We start from the raw sequence: 19,440 nt of genomic DNA on the forward strand, positions 1-19,440 counted from the left end.
TTCCGTGGATTGTGGTGAGATTAGGCCACCTGTTACACAAGTTTATCACCGGCGGCCAAGAAAAGTTTAAACGTTGATAGACCCACCAGTTCCACTAGCCAATCCTTCCTTGCAATAATCGTCGTCAACAGATCTCGATCTTCTGATTGCCCTTCGTAAAGGTAAACGTCGTTGTGCTCATCCCATTTCGTCCTTTGTGTCGTATGACCATTTATCTTCCTCTTCACGTGCCTTTATATCTCAGTTGTAGTTAGTTTCAGTTCCAAAATATTTGAAACAAACTATGTGTCATGATGGATGGAGGTGTGCTATGGGGGAAGAGATGACTGCTCTTGAAGAGAACCAAACATGGGATTTGGTGGATCTTCCATTTGATAAGACAGCTATTGGGTGCAAATGTGTTCATGTGGTGAAGATGAACCCCGACGGCTCTGTTGCCAGACTCAAAGCACGCTTGGTGACTAAGGGGTATGCACAGACATATGGTATAGATTATACCGAGACGTTTTCCCCGGTGGCTAAATTGACTTCGGTACGCATTTTTATATCTTTGGCAGCTACTAATCACTGGACTTTGTATCAGTTAGATGTCAAAAATGCCCTTTTACATGGCGATTTACTTTAACAAGTTTATATGGAGTAACCACTAGGGTTTGTTGCTCAGGGGGAGTCTGGAAAGTGTGTAAATTGAATTAGTCTTTGTATGGTTTGAGACAGTCCCTGCATGCGTGGTTTGGGAGGCTTAGTAGTGTTGTAGCATCCCGTGTTACGGGCCCTAACCCAAACTAATTATTTAATTACTTACCCTTAAAAAGAGAATTAAATTCCCTTAATTAATTAGGAAGGGTCCACCAAAGACCATGGACCCTTATCCCTAAACCAAACACTTAGTCCTACAAGAAATAGAATTAGTAAACCCATACCATTCAGACCCTAATTAGGACTCTTAGATATATATAAGGACATAGGAGGCACCTAGAATCCACACCACACAAGAATTCCCTGGAATTCCCATAGGAGAAATCAAGAAGAGGAGATCTTAGAGAAAGACCATTTATAGCCAAGGATTCTAATTAAGGCTAAGAGGTAACCCATGTCTCAACAAAACCTATTTTCCTTGCTATAATCTTCTTCTTTGGCTCCTTATTCTATGCTTGTGTCTTGATAAATCTTTTACGATGATTATGATATGATCATGATGTTGATGAGATGATCATATGTGTTGATCTTGATAATCTTGATGATTATAAGAGGATCATGATAATTGTGTGTTGATTCTTGATAGATCTTGATGTTCTTGATTTTAAAGATAAAGTATGATTTTGTGATTTAAATATGATTAGAGCCCTAGGTTGAATCGTGAATTTCGTATTGTGCTATTCTTGGTATATTTGGGTGGGAATTCGCATGTTCGGGTGTTGATTGTGTTTAGAAGTCATGTTAGGATGTGTTCAATGTGATTCTTGGTTTTGATCCGTTATTTGACTACGTGGTGTCGTTGTTTGCGTTTAAAAGTGTCTAAACATGGTTTCGGGTTCCACAAAAGATCCCGGGACCCAAGTATTGAAAAAGAGTCAGTGGGGGGTTGGTGGGGGTAGGGGAACCCGCCACCTACCCGCTGCCCCTAAAGGGCGTCGCCGGCAGCGGGTAGCCGGCGGGCAGGCGACTGCCCGCCAGGCACCCCCTGCCCAGCATCTCGCCGCCGCCGGCCACTCGCTGGAAACTCCCAATGGGAAGGTGGTTTTCCCCGACCCTCGTGGTGTCCCAACGGACTTTGTTTATCGTGCCTGAGTCTAGTTTGATGTTTCGGGTACCATTCGTAGGATAAAAGAGTCTTATGTATTGCATGCTAGTTGAATTGGCATCCCTTTGACCTAGGCGAAAGATGTATGAACCGCTTAGGATTATTCCTAGTATGTGGATGACCACGCATAAGTTTATTATACGTTTTCTCTCCCCTTTCCCTGTGCTACTGTGGGTTGCATGTGCTTGCTATGTGTTATGTGTGCATGATACCCCAATTTGGTTGCGATCAAATTGGCTATACGGGCAGTTGGATGGGTTGAGAACCATACAAACTGTTAACCAGGCCGGTTGCGATCGGTCAGGTATATAAATATTATATAGGGCTGCAGTCCACCGTTTGGTTGCGATCAAACGTTTTACATGAACTGCGGTTCATAATCTGGTTGCGATCAGAAATACACTCTTGGGCTGCGGTCCACTGTTTGGTTGCGATCAAACATTATGATGAGCTGCGGTCCACTGTTTGGTTGCGATCAAACATTACGATGAGCTGCGGTTCATCGGTCGGTTGCGATCGACCCCTTCGTGTTGCGATACGAGGCAAGGTGCTTCGGGGTCATGCCAGGGCTATATGCACTGGCGCTTCGTGTATGGGCGCGTGAAGGGTCCTGCGGCACCACTAAAGTGTGTTTATGTGATTGAGATAATGATTGAATAATGATATGAATGACGTGAAATAATCTTGTGACCTTAGGATACATGCTAATATCTTTATATGCGTGATTATAACTGTTGAATGTGCTTGTCCTTACTTGTTGAGTCTATTCTTGATTTTTAAAACTAGAGTCTCCTAAGTATATATCTTCCGGCTTCAAAATGGTTTTCATATATATATATATATATATATATATATATATATATATATATATATATATATATATATATATATATATATATACATATATATTGTATTTCAACGCGTTGGAGTGGGTTACCAGCATTACTCGCTGAACAGATATATTTGGCTTTCAGGCACAGATGAGTAGACTCCGGAGCGCGCTAGAGGACGGAAGCTTAGATAGATAGTTTTCCTTTCGGCCTGCGTGCCATTATGATGTATTGACATTACTTTGAGGATATTTAGTTAGTATAGCCTGTGCATCAGAGTTCTCCAGCTCAGATGTGGCATAACACCCCAAACTCTTATGTTTAGTATGTTCTGCTTTGGGATTTAATGATAATACTACCTTTATTTCATAAGCTTCGAAAGTTTTAAATTTTAGGGGTGTTACATGTAACACCCCGAAATTTTGAAACTTTTAAAACTTATATAATAAAAGTGAATTCTCATTAAGGGTCTGTTTGGAAACCCGGAAAATGACTTCCCCGGAAAATGACTTCTGGAAGTCATTTTCCAGGTTTTTGGTGTTTGGGAAGGCTGAAAATGAAATAGTCAAAGGAAAATGCTAGCTAGTCAATGGAAAATGAGGGCTAAAATCCGGAAAATGACTTCCCCTCCATCTTTCAATCAACATCCGTAGACACGCTTCTTCTCCCTTCACTGTTTTTTCTCCCTTCACTGCTTCTTCTCCCTTCACTGTTTCTTCAATATTCAACAGAGAACTACCAAAACATCTCCTCCAACAATCCACAAAAGCTTCACCAACACTAGAAAAGCTACAAGGTATATTATTTTTATTTTTTTATTATTATTTTCAATTATTATGGCTGGGGAAACCAGTGCGTCACTGGTTTCCAATCGTAAACCAGTGTTCACTGGTTTCCGATTGGAAACCAGTGAATGGTTTTCCGCATCAGAAACCAGATCTGGTTTTCGATGCGGAAACCAGTTGCAATTTTTTTTGTTTTTATTTTTTTTATGCCAAACCAGTGAACTTGTTGCTGATATTTTTTTTTACTGATTATATAATAACATGCTTTGCTTAATTTGTGGTTATGTGTTAATTTTAATTGTTGTTATTTGTTGTCATATTATTTTGATTGTATAGATGGATAGAAATCATGTGCGTGCAACTGTTATGGGTGCAGCAAGTTTGAAGAGGAAATGGATTGAGAAATTTATTTCTTCTACGGATTAAATTATGTATGTCTTTTTTGTTGGTTAACATGCATGTTAAGACTTGGATTGTAATCTTTAAGACTTATTTTTATGTATGTTTTGTAGTTGGTTGGTTATGTTGGATCTTAGTACTTGTTATATTGGATCCTAACACTTTGTGGACTTTAATTTTCAAGACTTGATTATTTATGCGTTTATGCTGTTTCTAACATGTAATTGTGATTTCAAATTGTCATATTGTGACAATAGTTTTAGTACTAGAAAGATAGAGAGCAATGACATTAGAATTAAATACAATCAAAATTTATGTTGCATATAATTTGTAATAAAAATTGTTATATTCTCCAAACAAAAATAAAAATATATTATTCGGTATATAATAATTAAAATGTTTATTTTAATAAAAATAAGTATGCCATTCTGTTCATTTTCTGGAAAATGAACCAAACACCAAAAGACAGTTTTCCATCATTTTCTGGAAAATGAACCAAACACCGAAAGACAGTTTTCCATTGTGCAGCCAAACACAGGAAAGGAAAATGACTTCTGGAAAATGACTCATTTTCCAGAAGTCATTTTCCGGGTTTCCAAACAGACCCTAAATCCCAAAATCAAACATAAGAGTGCGGGGTGCTATGCCACATCTGAGCGGGAGAACTCAGATGCACAGGCTAAACTAACTAAATATCCTCAAAGCAATGTCAATACATAATCATGACACGCAGGCTGAAAGGGAAACTAACTAATCTACGCTCCGGATCTCTAGCGCACTCCGGGGTCTACTCATCTGTGCCTGAAAGCCAAATATATTTGTTCAGCGAATGATGCTGGTAACCCACTCCAACGCGTTGAAATACATATAGATAGATATATATAGATTATATGGAAACCATTTTGAAGCAGGAAGATATATACTTATGAGAATCTAGCTTTAAAACCAGGGATAGACTCGACAGATAAGGATAAGCACATTAAGCAATGATAGACAGTTATATAGAGACAATATTATAGAGAACATGTATCTAAGGTCACCGTTTACTTTCAAATCATTCACATTATCATTCAATCATCATTCAAGTCACACAAGCATACTTTGGTGGCGCCACGGGACCAATCGTATGCCCCGAACATGAGGGTTAGTACATATAGTACTAACACGGCCCCGCAGCACCCTACCTCATACCGCAGCATGAAGGGGTTGATCGCAACCAACCGTATAGACCGTCGACGAACTCAACAGCGGATCACATCCCTACACACCGCTGACGCGCTCAGTCAGTGGACTGTGATCCTCTTTAAGGGGGCCTGCGACCCTACACACCGCTTGACGAACTCAGTCGGTGGGTCGTAGTAGATCAAGCCCTACACACCGCCTGAGGGACTCATTCGGTGGGCGATGATCTTCGGAGACTACGACCCTACACACCGCTGGCCCATACACTCGGTGGATCGCAGCCGACCGTAGCCCTACACACCGCCTGATCACTCATTCGGTGGGCTATGGCCTTCCTCGGGCTAATGGCCCTACACACCGTCTGGCGCGTCCAGTCAGTGGACCATAGCACACGAGGCCCATGTGGACCGCAGCCCAAGAAGTGAATCACAGACCACAGTCAGGAAAATGAACCGCATCTCATAAGTAACCAATTTGACCGCAGCCAACTTCTGAACCGCAGCTCAGGAACACCCAATTTGATCGCAACCAAATTGGGGAATCATGCATCATATAACACATTGTAGCACGTAATAGCACATTGGGAAGGGGGGAGACGTATAAATAAACTTACGTGTGATCATTCACATACTAAGAGTAGTCCTAAGGGGTTCATGCATTTTCCACCTAGGCCAACGAGTTACCGATTCAACTAGCATGCAATTCCTAAGATTCTTCTATCCTATGAATGGCACCCGAAACATCAAACTAGACTCAAGCACGACAAACGGGGTCTGTTGGGACACCACGGGGAATGGGGAACATCAAACGGGGAAGCCAAAGATCCGAGGTGGGTAACAAACCAGCGGGTAGCCGGTGGGTGGAGGGCCACCCGCCGGCGACGAATTTCTGGGCAGCGGGTGCCCGGCGGGCAGACGCCTGCCCGCCGACTGCCCGCTGCCTGGCGGTGTCTCCTTGGGCAGCGGGTAGGTGGCGGGTCCCCCTACCCCCCACTAACTCTTTATCAAATTAAATGTCCCGGGATCCTTTGTGGAACCCGAAACCATGCTTAGACATTTTTAAACGCAAATAACGACACCACATAGACAATTAACGAATCAAAAGCAACAATCACATAGAACATGACCTATCATGACTCCTAAACATAATCAACACCCGAACGTGTGAATTCTCACCCAAATATACCAAGAAAATCCCAATATGAAATTCATGATTCAACCTAGGGCTCTAATCATACTTAAATCACAAAATCATGCTTTATCTTTAAAAATCAAGAACGTCAAGATTTATCAAGAATACCACATAATTATCAAGATCGTCTTATCATCATCAAGATCATCAAGATCACACATAAAATCATCACAACAATTATCAAGATCATATCACAATTATAATAGAAGATTTCACCAAGACACAAGTATAGAATAGGGAGCCAAAGAAGGAGATTATAGCAAGGAAAATAGGTTTTGTTGAGACATGGGTTACCTCTTAGCCTTAATTAATTTCCTTGGCTATGAAGGGTCTTTCTTTAAGATTTCTTCTTTCTTGATTTCTCCTATGGGAATTCTTGGGAATTCTTGTGTGGTGAAAGTTATTGTGGTGTGAGTTCTAGGTGCCTCCTATGTCCCTATTTATATATCTAAGAGTCCCAATTAGGGTCTAAGTGGTATGGATTTGCTAATTCTATTTCCTATAGGACTAAGGGATTGGCTTTAGGGATAAGGGCCCATGGACTATGGTGGACCCCCTTTTAGCTAATTAATGGATTTTAATTTCCTTTTTAGGGTGAGTAATTAATTAATTAATTTGGTTTAGGGGTTCGTAACACGGGGTGTTACATTACAAGTGCAATTATGAGATTTGGAATGCAAATGAGTGCTTGTGATCATACTGTCTTTTATAAACATACTAACTATGGGAGTGTTTTGTTGATAGTGTATGTGGATGACATTGTAATCACAGGTAGTGATGCAAACGGAATTGGCGTTCTTAAGTCATTCCTTGATGCTGAGTTTCATACTAAAGATTTGGGAATACTGAGATATTTTCTGGGTAAAGAAGTTGCTCGCTCAAAGAAGGGCATATTTCTTTCACAGATGAGATATGTGATGGACCTTCTTGGTGATATGGGATTGCTTGGGTCAAAGTGGTGTGATACGCCGATAGAACAAGGTGTCAAGCTTGTAGCAGATGAGGGTGAGGTGTTTGAAGATCCAGAAAGGTATAGGAAATTGATAGGAAAGCTAAACTACCTCACGATTGCTCGTCCAGATATTGTGTTTCCTTGAGTGTGGTGAGTCAATTCATGAACTCACCTACACAAACTCATTGGGAAGCAGTTGTTCGTATTGTGAAATATCTTAAGGGTGCACCTGGGAAGGGGGTCCTTTATGTTGATTATGGATATACATGTGTTGAGGCATTCTCCGATGCAGATTGGGCTGGCTCGCCTAGCGACAGGAGGTCAATGACGGGGTATTGTGTGTTTTTGGGAGGCAATTTAGTTTCGTGGAAGAGTAAGAAGCAAAGTTTTGTGGCACAGTCAAGTGCGAAGTCCGAGTATAGAGCTATGGCTCATGTGACCAGTGAAATAGTCTAGGTGCATAATATTCTAAAAGAGATAGGTGTGGAAGTGAAACTGCCTATAAGGTTGTAGTGTGACAATCGTGCGACTATACACATTACGAATTTCCATGAGGTAGATTGTCATTTTGTACGAGAGAAAGTGCAACAAGGGCTGATATCTTATGTGCATGTTCATAATGTTGATCAACTAGCTGACATATTCACGAAAGGGCTGAGTGGGAGTCGAATCTCGTATATATGTACCAAACTGGGCATGTTTGATATTTATAATCCAGCTTGATTGGGTGTGTTAGAGAAGTTAGGTTCTGGTTGAGAGAATTACTCTCAACCATTGGGTTTGAAATTTGAAATAAGTGGCTTAGTTCTTTCCTTAGCTTGTATATATGGCTCTTTTCTCTTCTGTACATTCAACAAAAATCTTGAGCCCAAAATCAATCATCTTAGACACCAATTGGAGAGTTTGAGAGGCAGAACATATGAGCAGGAAATCCATGATTTCATTACGACGCTGAACCTTTTTCTCTAGTTGATTGATAAACAAGATAGGTTTTGGAGACAATGGGCAAAACACTTCTGGTACAAAGGTGGGGATTGTAACACAAAGTTCTTTCGCAACACAATCCGCCAACGGAGGAGGAACAACGCACTGTAGGGGTGAGCAAAAAAATCGGACCGACCAAAACCCGATGATCGATAACCCAACCGCCTGAATATTTTGATTTTCGGTTTGGTTTCGGTTACGGTTATTAAGGTAAAAAAAAAAAACAAAAAAAAAAAAAAAAAAAAAAAAAACTTCGGTGATTCTGATTTTTTGGTCGGTTATTGTTTTTTTAAGAGAAAACAGAAGATTAGTTTAAAAGAAGAAAAAAATCTAACTCCGTCCCATTTACATTTTACAAGTCCATAATTTTTCCAGATTATTATGCTGTAATTGAAGACCTGCAAACACTTGCATCATATCCAGTGCAGCTCTAGTTCTATAGGGCATACATATATATTAATTTAGGATTTTCTATTGAATTACCATGCACTGATGCACGTACCAATCACCTTTTTTTTGTGTTTTAAATTTGATGCAGGAAGCCAGAATCAAGGTTAGTTTGTCAATTATATTATATTGGCAGAAATTACATTACACATATACATACAAGATATTTTGTATTATTAACAGATTAGATTGCACATATATCTACAAAATATTTAGTATTCTTAATAGATTAGATTTTTGAATATTAGATAATATTTGCAGTACTTAAAAAATTCGGTTATATTTAATCGATCAAAAATCGTCGATTTTGGTTATATCAATTATGAAGGTTAGTCGGTCGATTTTCGGTGGGTTATGAACGTTCGGTTATTTCGGTTATTACCCGAAAACTGACCGAAATTGACAATTTCTCACCCCTAACGCACTGCAACGATTGAGGAATCACAAAGATTATTGGGTCGAGCAGGGAGAGGATCTCAACAAGTTAATCAAGGATTACTTTTTGGAATTGTTTGAGAACAGAGGAGGTGATTTAAATCTTGTCTTAGACTACATTCAACCAATGATTTCTTATTTGCAGAACCAGGTGCTACTGCGTAAATTTTCAAGGGAAGAGGTGAAGAAAGAGGCTCTTGATATGCATCCGGTTGTGATGGTTTTAATCCTGGTTTTTTTCAAAGCTACTGGGAAATAATTGGTGACTCCATGGTTCTACTATGTAACGATTTCCTCCAAACTAGAAAACTGCCGGATGGTCTCAACATTACCTGGATTGTGCTCATTCCAAAGAAAGCAGCCCTGATCACAATGGCAGACCTCATGCCGATAGCTCTCTGCAAGGTGGCATACAAAATCCTATCTAAAGCTATGGCGAACAGATTAAAGCCTTTTCTTGACACTTTGATATCGGTGAACCAAAGTGCGTTTATCCCCGGAATACTAATCACATATAACATAATGGTTGCATATGAGATGCAACATTTCACGAAGAGAGAGACTCAATGCCGTGATGGATACACAACGCTCAAACTCGACATGAGTAAGGCGTATGATAGAGTAGAATGACACCTACTGGAAGCATTATTACTGAAATTTGGTTTCACGTAGAAATGGATCAAACTTATTGTAGAGTGTGTGTCGACAGTGAGTTACTTTGTCCTAAACCAAGGAATTGAGGTTGGACCTATAACCCCTTCCAGAGGTCTTCACCTTTATCCCCATATTTATTCATTCTGGTGACAGAAGGCCTTAGTGTTATGTTAAGGGGAAGGGAAGTGCAGAACATGCTACATGGCATTGTAGTAGCGAGAGGAACACCTCCAGTTTCACACCTCCTATTTGCAAATGACAGCTATGTCTTTTTTAAGGTCAATCTAGAAGGGGCTCAGGAACTCAAATCTCTCCTAAACCAATATGCATCGGCATCAGGTCAGACCATTAATTTTGAGAAGTCGTCCATCTGTTTTAGTAAGAATGTAAATCTTGATCTTAGGAAAACAATGGGGAATATTCTGGGTGTGAGGAGTGAGGGGGGTTCTGGTTATTATCTAGGTCTTCCAATGATTCTGGGCAAAAATCGAGGAGAGGTGTTTGCGTTTTTAAAAGACAAAATTCTGAAACGTATTAATGGATGGAGTCATAGGTTCTTATCTAGGGCGGGGAGGGAAGTGTTCCTGAATCCCTTCTTATGCTATGGGAGTCTTCCTTTTACCATAGAGATCGATTAGTGAAATAGAAGTGGCTCTGAATGCATTTTGGGGGAAAGGGGATGAGAGAGGGTACGTATCGTAGGATTAAGTTTTCGTAAGTTTCAAGAGTTCAATTTAGCTATGTTAAGTAAGCAGATATGGAGGATCATCTAGAATCCTCGTTCAATTGTGGCACAGATTTATAAAGCCCATCACTTCCCAAATTTCGCCTTCTTGGATGCTGCCAAAGGTACAAATCCCTCTTATATTTGGAGCAGCTTGCATGAAACGAAGGATATAATCAGAAAACATAGTAGATGGAGAGTTGGAAGCGGGCAGAAAATCAATATCTGGAACGATAATTGGCTTCCAGACAAGTCAAATCTAAATGTGGTTTCTTTCCCATTCCCTTAGCTTGAGAATGCTACGGTGGCATCCCTAAGAGACTCTACTAACTTGAGGTGGGATGAAGAGACGATAAGGACCATTTTTACAAAAGGGGCGCGGACTTAATCATGCAAATTCCAATTTCTAGTCTGCAAGCTGATGACAAGATTATCTGGAATCCAGAAGATGATGGTCGATTCACCGTGAAGAGCTGCTACAGAGTGTTGAGTAGTGTAACAGCCCATACTGGGAGAAATAAACCAAGGGAAGCTAGGAAGAAGGGGAATGAGGTTGGAAATCAGGAGCAGACACCAAACGACGTCGTTGGACGGGAGGAAGTTGAAGTTGGTTGAAGACATCTGGCGTCGTCGTTTCGGAAGCCAGGCGGTTATGAATTAATTCAAGCGACGTCGTTTGACTTAAAGGCCAATTATTGATTCTGTTAGATTATTCCTTTTCTTCCCTTTCAGTTATCAATTCCAGCTGTGAATTCAGTTAAGAATTCATGGACTAGCTGTACTAGATCATGGCTTTTGGCTTATATATATGGTAGAACTGATGAATGGGCTTTTTACGCAAAGTTTAATCCAATATTCCTTTTTCTTCATCTCTTCTTCTTCTTCTAAACCCTATCTCTCTTCTTCTCTTACTGTTGCTGTGTGTTGTGCGGATAAGGCCATAACAGTTGGTATCAGAGCTCACGATCATGGAAGACTACATGAAGAAGGTGGAAGGACAGATAGCTGAGCTCAAGGGAATAGTGGAAGCTCAGGCTCAGTCCAACACTACTAACTCGGAGCAACTCCATATCCAGTTGGGAAATTTCAGAGAGGAGGTCTTAGCCCTTTTGAGGCTGAACCGACCACAACCTCCATTGATGAACAGATCTCCAGGACAGTCTTCTGTGTAGGGTAACCTCCCTATGGGCTCACCACAGCCTCTGATTCCGGGAGAAGCCGGTGAAGATCCGGGAAGGAGAGCTGATAAAGCACCTGTAGAGGAGGAGGATCCAATCGAAGTTCCTGAGAGGGAATGGGAACCCAGGAGACAGGCCAATATGGATTTCTACCCCAGGTATAAGGCTGATTTTCCCCCCTTTGATTATGATTACCCCAGGAGCTGGATTGTGAGATGTGAGAGGTTCTTTATGGTCTCACATATTCCTAGGAATGAGATCATGAATCTGTTGTTTGTCAATCTTTCTGGGAGGGTAGCTGTGTGGTATGAAGGCTATGTGAGTGAGCTTAGGTAAGGGTTTCAATGGCAACCCTTTGCCGAGGCAGTGTGCAAGAGGTTTGGCAGTAGTGACGCCTCCTTGATGGAGGAATTTGCAAGTTTGAAGCAGTGGGGATCAGTGGATGACTTCACTGATAAGTATGAAGATTTCAGAAGTCAGTTGTTACAGGGCTACCCTTGTCTGACAGAGAGTTATTTTAAGGATAATTACATAGCAAGACTGAAACAATCCCTGAGGTGTTTTGTTAGGACTTCACAACCAAACACCCCAGGAGAAGCTATCTGGTATGCCAGGAAATTTGAGAAGGGATTAAGAACTACTGATGCTAACAAATCAGGCTCCTGGAATCCTAAGCCACCCCCTCAACCCAGATCCTATAATGGCCAACCATCTGAACCCACCCCCTCACACCAAAACCCTAAACCTATTGCCTCAAACCAGTATCCAACTCACCCATACCTGACCTGAACAGATTTAAATCCCAACTGAGAGACCAAAGAAGATGTTTCAAGTGTTTTGAGGCCTGGCAACCAGGGCACAAGTGTAAGGGTCCATCTTTTAACCTGATAGAAGAGGATGAGGGATATGAGACATCTGAAATTGCTGAGCCAATTGAGGGATAAAGGGGGAGTGAGGAAGCAGAAGTTACCCTCTGTGCAATAGTTGGGGGAGAGGGCATGAATACCATCAAACTCCTTGGGATGGTTCAGAAACAGAAAGTGGTGATTTTAGTAGATAGTGGGAGCACTCACAGCTTCTTGGATCCAAGGGTGCTCTTTCAATTGAGAAGGGAGCCTGTGAAAGTGAAACCATTAGAAATAACTGTTGCTAATGGGGAAAAGATTAGATGTGACACTGCCTGTTTGGGGTTGAGTTGGGAAGTGCAAGGGGAGGAGTTTACAAAAGATTTCAGATTTCTTGAATTAGGAGGGTGTGATATGGTATTAGGGATGGATTGGGTAGACCAGTATGCACCTATACAACTGCATACTAGGCCACCTAGTCTTTCATTCCACAAGGATGGCAAGAGGATAACACTAAAAGGCCTGACCAGGAAGATTTTACTTAAGGGGGGCTCTGAAAAACAGATTAAGAAGTGGCACAAAAGAGGAGTTAAAGGGTTCCTAATACAGTGCATGCCAACACCAACACCACACAACCTACCTAAACCCCTGCCTTAGCCCACACTGAATAGCCAAAATGCCTTAGCCTTCCCTGAACTCACTTACATACTGGATGAGTTCAAGGAAGTATTCTCAGAGCCTACTTCCTTACCACCCCAAAGAACCCTTGACCATTCCATCCCTATGATTCCAGGGTCCAAACCTGTGAACATTGGCCCATACAGATACTCTTATGACCAGAAGAATGCCATAGAAAAGATGGAGGAGATGTTGTCTGTTGGGGTTATAGTGCCCAGTTCATCATGTTTTGCTTCTCCTGTGTTGTTAGTTCCCAAAAAAAGATAATACTTGGAGATTTTGTGTGGATTACAGAGCCCTTAACAACCTCACTATTAAAAATAAGTTTCCCATTCCTTTAGTGGAGGACTTGTTTTCAGAGTTGGCTGGAGCTGGATGTTTCTCAAAATTGGATTTGAGATCAGGTTATCATCAGGTTAGGATGAGGGCAGGAGAGGAGCATAAGACAACCTTTAGAACTCATCAAGGGCTCTATGAGTTTAAGGTTATGCCCTTTGGATTAACCAATGCACCTGCAACATTCCAAGCCCTAATGAATCAAGTTTTCAAATCCTTACTCAGAAAGTCAGTGTTAGTATTTTTTGATGATATACTGATCTATAGTGCAACTTGGGAGGATCATTGGGTCCATTTGGGAGAAGTGTTGCAGATCATGAAAGATAATCAGCTATTGGCAAAAATGAGTAAATGTTTCTTTGCAAAGGACCAAGTGGAATGCTTAGGCCACATAATTTCCAAAGGAGGGTTAAAGACTGATCCTGCAAAACTAGAGGCTGTGGCTGCCTAGCCTAAGCCTTCTTCTGTGAAAGCCCTAAGGGAATTTTTGGGTTTGGCAGGATATTACAGAAGGTTTATAAAATCTTATGGGATTATTAGCAAACCACTGACTAATCTACTCAAGAAGAATGATTTTGAATGGAATAAGGAGGCTGATGTGGCTTTTGAGTTACTGAAATAGGCATTATGCAGTGCACCAGTGTTGGCCCTCCCTAATTTCCAAAAAGAATTTGTGGTAGAGGCAGATGCTAGTTCAAGAGGTATGAGGGCTGTGTTGTTGCAAGAAGGGAAACCCATTGCCTTCTTTAGTAAGGCCTTTGGAGAGAAACAGATGGGAATGTCTATCTATGAAAAAGAATATTGGTCTATTGTGAATGCCATTGAGAGATGGAGACCTTACTTAATGGGAAGACACTTCACCATTACCACTGATCATCACAGCCTTAAGTTCTTGTTGGAGCAAAAAATTACCACTGCAGTACAGCAAAGAGGGTTGGCCAAACTGCTGGGGTTAGATTATACTATCAAATACAAGAAAGGGACTGAGAATTGTGTGGCAGATGCCCTCTCAAGACAATTTGGGGAGGGTGAAACTGAGTTTAATTCCATTTCATCAGTTCAACCTCAATGGATGGAGGAGGTAGAGAAAAGCTATAGCAATGATCCTTGGGCAGTTGAAACCTTGGCAAGCTGTTTTATTGACACCACTGCCTTGCCTGATGTGACTGTAGTGGGAGGCATTTTGAGGTATAAAAACAGGATCTATGTGGGGTCAACAGGTGATTTGAGAAAGAGGTTGATGTTGCAGTTGCATGAGTCTGCCTTAGGTGGACATTCTGGTCAGCAAGGCACCTACCAAAGGATGAAACAATTCTTCTTTTGGAAGAGTATGAAGAGGGATGTGGTTGAGTTGGTAAAGGTTTGTGATGTATGCCAAAGGTGTAAGCATGAAAACATAGCAACCCTGGTCTCTTGCAACCTCTGGCTATTCCAGAGGAAGCTTGGGCTCCATGGATTTCGTAGAGGGGTTACCCAAATCCAGCAACAAGGAAGTAATCTTGGTGGTGGTTGATAGACTGACTAAATATAGCCATTTTATTGCTGTTTCACATCCTTATTCTGCTGAGAGTATTGCTGAAGTGTTCATGGAAGGCATATACAAGTTACATGGGCTCCCAAAAGACATTGTCTCAGATAGGGACAAAGTGTTTACCAGTGCATTTTGGCAGTTTTTATTCAAGAAGATGGGGGTCAAATTGAATCTTTCCATAGCTTACCACCCCCAAACGGATGGCCAAACTGAAAGAGTTAACAAGTGCCTGGAAAATTACCTAAGGTGTATGGTCTTCCAAAAACCCAAGTCTTGGGTTAAATGGCTCTATTTGCCAGAGTTTTGGTACAACACAAACTATCACACAGCTCTCAAATGTACACCATTTCAGGCCTTGTATGGTTACTCCCCACCTACACTGGCCGCTAGACTGGCCTCTGGGGCTGAGGGGCACAATTGGCTAACAGAAAGAGATAGCATCTTAGCAGGACTGAAAGAGAATCTGAGACAGGCTCAGCATAGGATGAAGCAGCAGGCAGATAGGGGAAGGAGTGAAAGAAACTTGGAGGTAGGAGACTGGGTGTACCTCAAGCTCCAACCCTACAGGCAAGTGTCTCTAGCAGTAAGAACTAATATGAAGTTGTCCTCCAGGTACTTTGGGCCTTACTAGGTGCTGGAAAAAGTTGGTAAAGTTGCATATAGGCTTCAGCTTCCTCAAGGGGCCTTATTGCATCCTGTCTTTCACATCTCACAATTGAAGAGGAAGGTGGGTGAAAGGGTGGTGCCACAGATAGAGCCCCCAACTATAGGTAAGGATGGAGAAGTCCAGGCTAAACCCATTGCAGCCATTGGCAAAAGGTTGGTAAAACGAAATAATCAAGCTGTGACACAGATATTGGTTCAATGGTCAAACTTGCCAAAGGAACAAGCCACATGGGAGGACTATTACCATGTAATTAAGCAGTTTCCCTTGTTTGATCCTTGGGGTCAAGGATCTCGGGAAGAAGGGGGTACTGTAACAGCCCTTACTGGGAGAAATAAACCAAGGGAAGCTAGGAAGAAGGGGACTGAGGTTGGAAATCAGGAGCAGACACCAAATGACGTCGTTGGACGGGAGGAAGTTGAAGTTGGTTGAAGACATCCGGCGTTGTCGTTTCGGAAGCCAGGCGGTTATGAATTAATTCAAGCGACGTTGTTTGACTCAAAGGCCAATTATTGATTCTGTTAGATTATTCCTTTTCTTCCCTTTCAGTTATCAATTCCAGCTGTGAATTCAGTTAGAAATTCATGGACTAGCTGTAGTAGATCATGGCTTATGGATTATATATATATATGGTAGAACTGATGAATGGGCTTTTTACGCAAAGTTTAATCCAATATTCCTTTTTCTTCATCTCTTCTTTTTCTTCTAAACCCTATCTCTCTTCTTCTCTTACTGTTGCTGTGTGTTGTGCGGATAAGGCCATAACAAGTAGAGAAAGACAAGAGGATACAACCCATGCCTGGACTGCCTTTTGGAAATTGTGGATCCCTCCAAAAGTAAAGATCTTCTTCTGGCAATTGTGTTCTAACTGCCTCCCTACAAAGGACAAACTTCGTGCAAAGCATGTGGATTGCGACGTTCAATGATGTCTTCGTTCCGGTGGAATTGAATATTTATCTCATCTCTTCCTTGATTGTGCATATGCAAAGGCAATTTGGCAAGAACATGACATCTAAATGCAGGGTCGTGGAGGTGAATTAAATGAAGAATGGCTAAGCCTTTTTCTGTCCAGTAGCAGTAAAGAATTGGTGTCTATGTTTATTATGACTTGCTGGGAAATATGGAATCAAAGGAATGAAGTATGTTTATTATGACTTGCTGGGAAATATGGAATCAAAGGAATGAAGTCTTATGGAGTAATAATTCTGTTCAACTGCATCATACCATGGTTCGCAAGGCTCGTAGCTTCCTACAAGACTAGAGTCTAGAGAGGTGCTAATGAAATTCTACTGATACCCACAATGCTTCTCAAGCCTTCCAAACTAACTGGACAAAACCGGTGCACAGGATGTTGAAGTTAAATGTTGATGCAGCTATTCATAAGGATACACACACTATGGGATTTGGATGGGTTTTAAGAGATGAGAATGGTAGTTTCATTGTAGCAAGAGGTGTCCCTTGGAAAGGCTTGTTCTCCTCAAGAGAAGTCGAAGCGGTTGATATTGGGGAAGCTCTAAGTTGGCTAAAGGATCATGGTTTTAACAATGTACAGGTAGAAACCAACTCCCTACAAGTGGTTCAAGGCATCAAAACACCAAATGGGGACTCATCATTCCATCTTGTTCTTAGGGATATCAAAAGCTTGCTAAGTGTCTTTTCTCAAGTTTTTGTATCATTTGCTAAGCGATCCACGAATCGGACTGCTCACATTATCGTTAGGTCGTCCGTTTCTATGTCTGATTGCTTGGAGTAATTTTCTGACCTTCCTAACTTTATCTATAACATACTAACATCTTATCGTTGAATTTTTATTAATGAAATGTTTGTTTCCAAAAGAAAGAGTATTAATTTTGGCATACAATTCAAGGCACCCAATCAAAATATAATTAAAAAGGCTAATTTCGTAAACATCTTATCCTTACAACCATTCACGTTTTGAATGGACAAAAATCTATTTGATGAATCAAACAAAATCATTATTCCTTGAACCATGGTCCACACAACTATGTGAATCATAGATAAAATATACCTTTTTCATATACTAAATATACAATATTTCTATACCAAATATACATTATTTGAGTAGTAAACATATATTATTTTGTATATTATCAAATAAAATACATTTATAATATAAATAATGTATCTTTTATTCATAATCTACATAAAAATTTGTCAATCAAACATGGGTGGGCTTATAGTTTATGTATTTAGATGAAGAGTTTGGGTATGTGTAGGAGTTGAAATGACTAACCAATGACATGTAGTACATATCATTAATAAATTTTGGATTATTTAAAAAATAATAATGACATGTACTACATGTCATTGGATAGTCATTTCTCAAACTACTACTCTATTTTTCACATCATTTCTTTTTCACAAATTACTATTCTATTTTTCACATCATTTCTTCTTCACAATTAAACCTCTGCGGAGGCATACCCCCTCTATATTTGGTATCAGAGCTTATTACGATTCTGAGAAATTAAAATGATTCACTCATGTTTAGAATTTTGCATTTGAAAACATAGAATATATGAATATAATCTTCAAATTTTTCTAGCAGACATGCAAGAATATTGTCACTTACAAAATTGGGAACAATATGAACACTCTTATAATAATTACGAATTTACACTTAAGAAAATTCTTGAAATGAAAAGTTATATTACAGAAATTTCGGCATGAATTTTTCTGAAAAATTTAAAGAAAAAGGATATTTAACATCCTTGGACTTTGAATTACTTGCAATAATTTATGTACTTGAGAAATTCGCACTGTTTATTTTATCAAAAAAAAAAGCAAATTACTATCAGAAAAAGGATATTTAACATCCATGGAAACTTAGAATATGTGAATATAATCTTCAAACTTTTCTAGCAGACATGCAAGAATATTGTCATTTACAAAATTGGGAACAATATGAACACTCTTATAATAATTATGAATTTACACTTAAGAAAATTCTTGAAATGAAAAGTTATATTACAGAAATTTCGTCATGAATTTTTTTGAAAAAAATTCACATTTAAAATATTACAAAATTTTTTATAAAACTAGAGCATTAGAATAAAAAAAATAGTTAGACACTGAAGGGAAAAATTATGACCCAAATTCCCCTTTTTATAAAACAATGAAGAATACTTTTGAATCTCACAAAGAAATTTTAGAAGAAATTGAAAATTGAATAGCAAAACTAATCTGTTAATATGAATCAGTCTAATGAAATAATTTTAAAACAAATTGATTATTTAAAAACTATGATGGAACAGCAAGAAAAGAAAATTTCAAATTTATTAAAATTAATTGAAAATTATAACACAAAATTTGACTTAGTAATAACTAATAATAGAAAAATAAATAATTGAAAATCCAAAATTAATTGAGATAAATAATTGCATAGATTTGTTATCCAAAAATTTTTCTAATATTCAGATTTCTTCACAAATTAAATCCAAAACAAAAAATTTTTTGACATGCAATTTAGAAGAAGTCAAGAAAAATTTAAATAAATAATGAATCCTTTTACGGGAAGGTCAAGAACATTAACTTCAGAAGAACCTAGTTCTTCTATAATTAGCACATTTAACCAAACTAACAGTCCCTCTTATTTAAACAGACTTTTAAAATTAAACTCAAACAAAAATTCTTATAAATTGGAACAAATTGTTGGCACAAAAAGAGACTTAGAAATTATGTCAAATGATTACATTAATACATTAAGACCAAACATGTTATACAGAACTGGAGTTTTAGAAAATAATTCCAGTTTAATTAGAACACAGATCCGAAATGTTAGAACTACAAGAAGGTAGGAC

General features: G+C 39.6%; 2 long non-coding RNA genes across 2 annotated transcripts in view; one reads left to right on the top strand and one right to left on the bottom strand.

Annotated features, from left to right (window-relative positions):
* LOC109178842 overlaps positions 1–19,440 on the top strand; it is a 25,252-nt gene continuing 5,812 nt past the window's right edge. Inside the window, exons 1-3 of the long non-coding RNA XR_002053770.1 lie at positions 1–11; positions 14,763–14,766; positions 17,065–17,070. This is a non-coding gene — a long non-coding RNA (uncharacterized LOC109178842). The remainder of the gene's footprint in view (positions 12–14,762; positions 14,767–17,064; positions 17,071–19,440) is intronic.
* LOC109178845 overlaps positions 19,258–19,440 on the bottom strand; it is a 15,791-nt gene continuing 15,608 nt past the window's right edge. Inside the window, exon 3 of the long non-coding RNA XR_002053771.1 lies at positions 19,258–19,270. This is a non-coding gene — a long non-coding RNA (uncharacterized LOC109178845). The remainder of the gene's footprint in view (positions 19,271–19,440) is intronic.

This window comes from Ipomoea nil, unplaced genomic scaffold (assembly GCF_001879475.1).
Source record: "Ipomoea nil cultivar Tokyo-kokei standard unplaced genomic scaffold, Asagao_1.1 scaffold0179, whole genome shotgun sequence".
Taxonomy (NCBI): domain Eukaryota; kingdom Viridiplantae; phylum Streptophyta; class Magnoliopsida; order Solanales; family Convolvulaceae; genus Ipomoea; species Ipomoea nil.